Genomic DNA, 5,541 nt, shown 5'->3' with positions numbered 1-5,541 from the left:
GAGCAGATGAGAGCTGGGAATGTAGAAAGCAGTCCGCATTTAATTACACTGAAGTCTTGAGGCCTTCAGGAGGAGGACGTTCTGGGTGTCTCCGCTCCGCAGCTGGCCGTTGGAGTTTTCCCGCGCAGAGGGCAGGGCGGAGCGCCAGTCCCGCAACGTGGTAGCTAGACCTACTCTCTTCCAGAACTACACTTCCCAGCAGGAACCACGCTGGTTCGCTTGGCAGGTTGCACCCATTGGTAGTAGCTAGGAAGCTAGCCATACTGTGTTCGGAGGAGCCAGAGTCAGGAGTCGTACCTAGGACCTTGCTGAGAAAAGGCGGTGGTAGACAGTGCTTTCGCCGCGCAGCACTCTGGGAGCTGTAGTTCGCTCCTGCAAAGTCTAGAAGCCAGGCTTCCTTTGAGTGAGCGTACCATGTCACGTGACGAAAGAGACGCATGCATCGAATAGCTTGCAGTGTTTCTGAGGTCATCATAGCGCGACCACAGGCTTCAGTAGTGGGTTCTCTGTAGGCGGCGGGTAGTACGACCCTGAAACTCCGACCACAAGCAATGCCAGCATCCCCGCCGCCTCCGCAGAGTCCGTCTTGCTCGGCTCCCAGAGCTGTAATAGCCAACCCGGTAACTCAGTTCAAGCTCCAAGTAATGACTCCGCCCTCTCCCGTGACGTAGAGATCACGTGACGGGCAGGGCCGCCTCTGCCGCCGCCGCCGCTTTGTAAGAGGCACATTGGCAGGTAACGAGCGGCGGCGGCGGCGGCGGGTCCCGAGTCCAACGAGAGCAGCAGCGGTAATTGCCACCCTGTTCCCTTTAGCCTCTTTCCCAGAGCCCTGAACCCTGCAGGGTATGCTTTCTGGACCTGGACTGTGGCCTTCTGAACTCCCAACCCCCTTTGGGATGCCCCAGCGTCTACCCGGGTGGATCGGGCCGAGCTTCCCTCGCTGGCTTCATGTTTCCGTAGTGCGTCCAGGCCTGAGCACTCTCCTTCCTCTCCCGCTCAGGTTGCCCCGTGCTTCCTGCTCCCCCCACCCCCTCCAATCGTAGTTGGCCTGCCCCACCCAGCCCCAGGGGGCGCCCTCCCCTCCCCCCTTTGGGTTTTTATCCTGGAGGGTGTGGTTTTCTCTCCCACCCCGATCCCTGCGGGTTGGCTGGAGCTCCTCCGCCACGCTGTCGCCCCGTCCAGACCACCTTTCCACTTTCTAGTCTGGCGCCGGTCCTGGGACTGGTCTTATAGTGCCCAACTTCTGCGCTCTTAACCTGAAGGCATAGTTCAATTTTACTACTTTTCTTTCATTCCTGAGGTCTTTCTTTGGTGTTAGTAGAAACTCTGTAATTTTTCTTCTTCATGCTCTATTCTTGAAGTCTGGTTGTGTCATAGTTTATTTATTCTTTAAGGTGAGTTAAGAGTGCTTGTGAACTGTAAAGCGTGCTGTTAGAAGTTCAAATACTAATTCTTTAGCCTGGTGCGTTCCAACTCAGTTTTCCTTACCAGTTTATCAGTTTACTAGCCAGCTTTCCCACCTTTCCCCCTGCATTTTTAGTTTTAGTTGCCTAGGCATATCAACTGTCACCACTCAGTACACCTGTTTTCCCTTATGGTCGGTCTTGGAAGTCTTCCTGCAGTTTTTTGCTTTAACACAATCTCGTAGTTTACTACCACTAATACGCCTTTCTACTTTAATTCCAAGGTGCACATTCTGCCTACTTTTTACTTTTCTCCAGCAATTGTGTACAATTGACGTCCCCAGAGATCATCTTTTCTTTGGAGAGTATGCTTTGGGGGGGGGTGTCGTTTTTGAGAGAGGGTTGCACTACCTAGCCAAGGCTGGCTTTCAACTCAAGATCCTCTTAGGTCTCTCTCCTCCTCTCTCTCTCTCTGTCTCTGTCTACCTCTTTGTCTTGATAGGTCACTCACTCGCTAGTTTTTGGAGACAGGGTTTCTTCATGTTACAACCCTGGCTGTCCTGGACTTGCTTTGTAGGCCAGGCTGGCTTTGCGGTCATAGAGATTCGCCTGCCTCAGCCTCCCAAGCCCTGGGATTAAAGGCATGAGTCACTGTGCAGCTTTTGTCTTTCTATGCTGTGATTTCAGGCTGCATAGATTACAGGTAAACATTCCTGTGCCTGGCTACATTGAACCCTCCCTCCCTCCCTTCCTTTCTTCTCTCTGTCTCTCACTGAAGTGTTTAAATCTCTCTCTTCCATTGTAAAGCATTTTCTTTCTTTCTGTCTTTTTTTTCTCCTACCAATGGCCTGCTAATACTCCCTCTGAATTGTTTATTTTTGTTGTTGTTTAGTTTTTTAAAAATTTTTTAAAGCCTCCCTTGGGTTTTTCAAGAAAGGGTCTCTTGGTGTGGTCCTGACTGTCCTAGAACTTGCTCAGTAGTGTAGCTTAGACATCAGGATGGTTCTTTGGTATGATCTTTACCTAGTTTAGGAAAGAAGTTCTACTCTTTGGAGGTGGTCCAGTATATCTTGTCTGCCTTCAGGGCCTCTTGGGTAGGACCATTTTCCAGTTGCTGTGAGATTTGTCTTACTCGGCAAAGGTGTTTAGTTTCCCAATCTACGCTTGCTTGCTGTCATTATGTTCTCTTGCCTGATTTTTCCTACTTAGGGTTGATGTAAATTCTGTGGTGCGTGCGCCTTTAATTCCAGCACTTGGGAGGCAGAGGCAGGAGGATTTCTGAGTTGGAGGCCAGCCTGGTCTACAGAGTGAGTTCCAGGACAGCCAGGGCTACACAGAGAAACCCTGTCTCGAAAAAGAAAAAAAAAAAAAAAAAAAAAAAAAAAAAAAAAAAAAAAGAAAATCCAATGGGTGACCTGTCTGTTTCCCACACTTCTGATCTCTCCCCCATTTGTTTCCTTGCTGCCTCTGACCTTCAAAAACTAAACATTTCAGAGAAAGGGAGATTGTTTTGTTTGAAATATGGGTGGAAGTAGTAACACGACAGAGAATGAGGCCTTGAGAAAGGCTTGTGGTAATTGCTTCTCTGGCCTGTTTCCGCTGCTCTGGTTTCCTCTGGTCTCTCTTTAAATGTGGATTGGGCTAGCCATGGTCATATGGAACTTCTTTTAGAACTACCCTTTAGAACTACTTTATTTCCTTCTCTTTCCTGGTAACTGAAGTTCTCATCAGGAGTCCCTCTCAGTATTAGTTTGAGTAAATTTTACTGTTTTGGGACAAATGATGGAAGAACAGGACTACAAGAGTGGGTTTATTTAAATTAATGCATATTTGAGATGAAGTGTTAGCCAAGATACATAGCCAAGCTGGCCTCACAATCTGTTTGCCCCAGTCTCCTGAGGACTGGGAGTATAGGCATGTGGTATGCATACAATTATGCTGGCTTGGTTTAGGTTTTGGTGTTTACCCCTTAAGGATATAAAATGCATCTAGAAAGTATAATCCTGACTTGCAGTATAGACTGGTCTAAAGTGATTTTACTTTCCATTGTTAGCCTTGAAATTGCTTTTGTTTGAGATAGGGTCTGCTTGGGAGTACAGCTTTGATGTGTTACTTTGCAAACTCATTGAGTAGCCACAAACTCGTTGCACTCCGGTTCTCTAGATGCCTAAGTGCTGCGTTACATGTCTGTGCTTCGATGCTCATCTTCTGATAAGAAAGAGTTGGAGAGTTGTAGCTATTTTGTTTGTAAAATTGGGAGTGGAGATAAACTTGAAGTTAACGAAACATGTCACCAAAGAGCCTGTGGTAGAGTTTTACCTTTTTTTTTTTTTTTTTTACTTTGTTTGTTTTGTTTTTTTCGAGACAGGGTTTCTCTGTGTAGCCCTGGCTGTCCTGGCTGTCCTGGAACTCACTCTGTAGACCAGGCTGCCCTCAGAAATCTACCTGCTTCTGCCTCCCAAGTGTTGGGATTAAAGGCGTCTGCCATCACTGCCCAGCCAGGTTTATTTATTTTTATGTATATGAGTACACTGTAGCTGTCTTCAGACAACCAGAAGAGGTCTTATATTACTGGTGGTTGTGAGCCACCATGTGGTAGCTGGGATTTGGATTCAGAACCTTTGGAAGAGCAGTCAGTGCTCTTACCTGCTGAGCCATATCTCCGGCCCCCACTTCTATTACAGCTGTGATCCACACGAACCTGCAGTCTGGAAACCTTTTTTTTTTGTTTGTTTTGCTTTGTTTGTTTTTGGTTTTTTCAAGACATGGTTTCTCTGTATAGCCCTGGGTGTCCTGGAACTCAGTCTGTAGACTAGGTTGGCCTCGAACTCAGAAATCCACCTCCCTCTGCCTCCCAAGTGCTGGGATTAAAGGTGTGGGCCCAGCCTGTCTGGAAATCTTTGATGAGGCATTGAAGACCAGCTTTTGTGACTTTTTGGCGGAAGGACATGGTTGCTTGTGGACGGAAGTCAGTTTCACTTGGTACCCAGTTTGGAATTAAGGCAGAGAACAGGACTTGTGATAAGCAGTGAATGTTACAGTTAATAGGCAGTAACCTCCCTTTAACAGTTGGTAGAGGGGGCTGGAGAAATGGCTCAGCGAGTTAAGAGCTCTTCCAGAGCGGTTAAGATTGCTCTTCCAGAGGTCCTGAGTTCAATTCCCAGCAACCACATGGTGGCTCACAACCATCTGTAATGAGATCTGATGCCCTCTTCTGGTGTATCTGAAGACAGCAACAGTGTACTTACATAAAGTAAATAAATAAATCTTAAAGGTTGGTAGAGCTAGGTGTGGTGGTACACACTTTTAATTCCAGGGGTTGGGACTTGGGAGGCAGAGGTAGGAGGATCTCTGAGCTTGAGACCAGCCTGGTTTACAGAGTATTCCAGGACACACAGCCAGAGCTATGCAGAGAAACTCTATTTTGGAGTTATGAAGAGGTAGCTCTGTTTCAGTTGCTGCTTTCACTCAAGAGGACCCGACTCAACTCCCAGGACTGGCATGATGGCTCATAGTTGTCTGTAACACTCCCTTTCCAGATCTGATGCTGTTTTTTGACCTTCTTGGGCACCAGGCCTCTGTTGGGATGAATGTAGTTACATGAAGGTACCTGCATGTATACCCATACACATTTGAAACAAAACAAACCCTTGTAGGCCAGTGAGATGGCTTAGTGGGTAAAGGCATATGCTTCCAAGTCTGGTGCCAGAGTTTGATCCCTGGACTCCACATGGTAGACTTCTGCTAGTTGCATTCTGACCTTTACTTACACACTGTGGGACATGTTCACACTCTTAAAAAATAGTAATGTTTTTAAAAAGTTGTGGGGGAAGGGCAGGGATGGATAGATGGCTCAGTGGTTTAATAGCATTGGCTGCTCTTGCATAGGTCCTGAGTTCAATTCCCAGAAACTACATGGTGGCTCACAACCATCTATCATGTGATCTGATCCCCTCTTCTGGCATGCAGATATACATGCCGATGGGGTACTCATATACATAAAATAAATCTTAAGAAATTTAGTTGTTAGGAATATGGGGTTGTGGGTGAGATTTAGTAATGGAGGAGAGTTTCCTACTCAAGAATGAGGCTTCATCCTCAGCTCCAAGAGAAAAGTTTTTTTTTTTTTTTTTTTTTT

At 46.9% G+C, this 5,541-nt stretch overlaps 1 protein-coding gene across 1 annotated transcript in view; it reads left to right on the top strand.

Annotated features, from left to right (window-relative positions):
• The first annotated feature begins 656 nt into the window (after window positions 1-656).
• Window positions 657-5,541, top strand: part of Ubap2 (ubiquitin associated protein 2) — an 88,059-nt gene continuing 83,174 nt past the window's right edge. Inside the window, exon 1 of the mRNA XM_031376734.1 lies at window positions 657-788. The gene's annotated coding sequence lies outside the window, so the exon portion shown is untranslated. The remainder of the gene's footprint in view (window positions 789-5,541) is intronic.

Source organism: Mastomys coucha, unplaced genomic scaffold, assembly GCF_008632895.1.
Source record: "Mastomys coucha isolate ucsf_1 unplaced genomic scaffold, UCSF_Mcou_1 pScaffold18, whole genome shotgun sequence".
Taxonomy (NCBI): Eukaryota; Metazoa; Chordata; class Mammalia; order Rodentia; family Muridae; genus Mastomys; species Mastomys coucha.
Note: the sequence above shows the minus strand (reverse complement) of the source record. Positions and strands in the feature narration are given on the sequence as shown.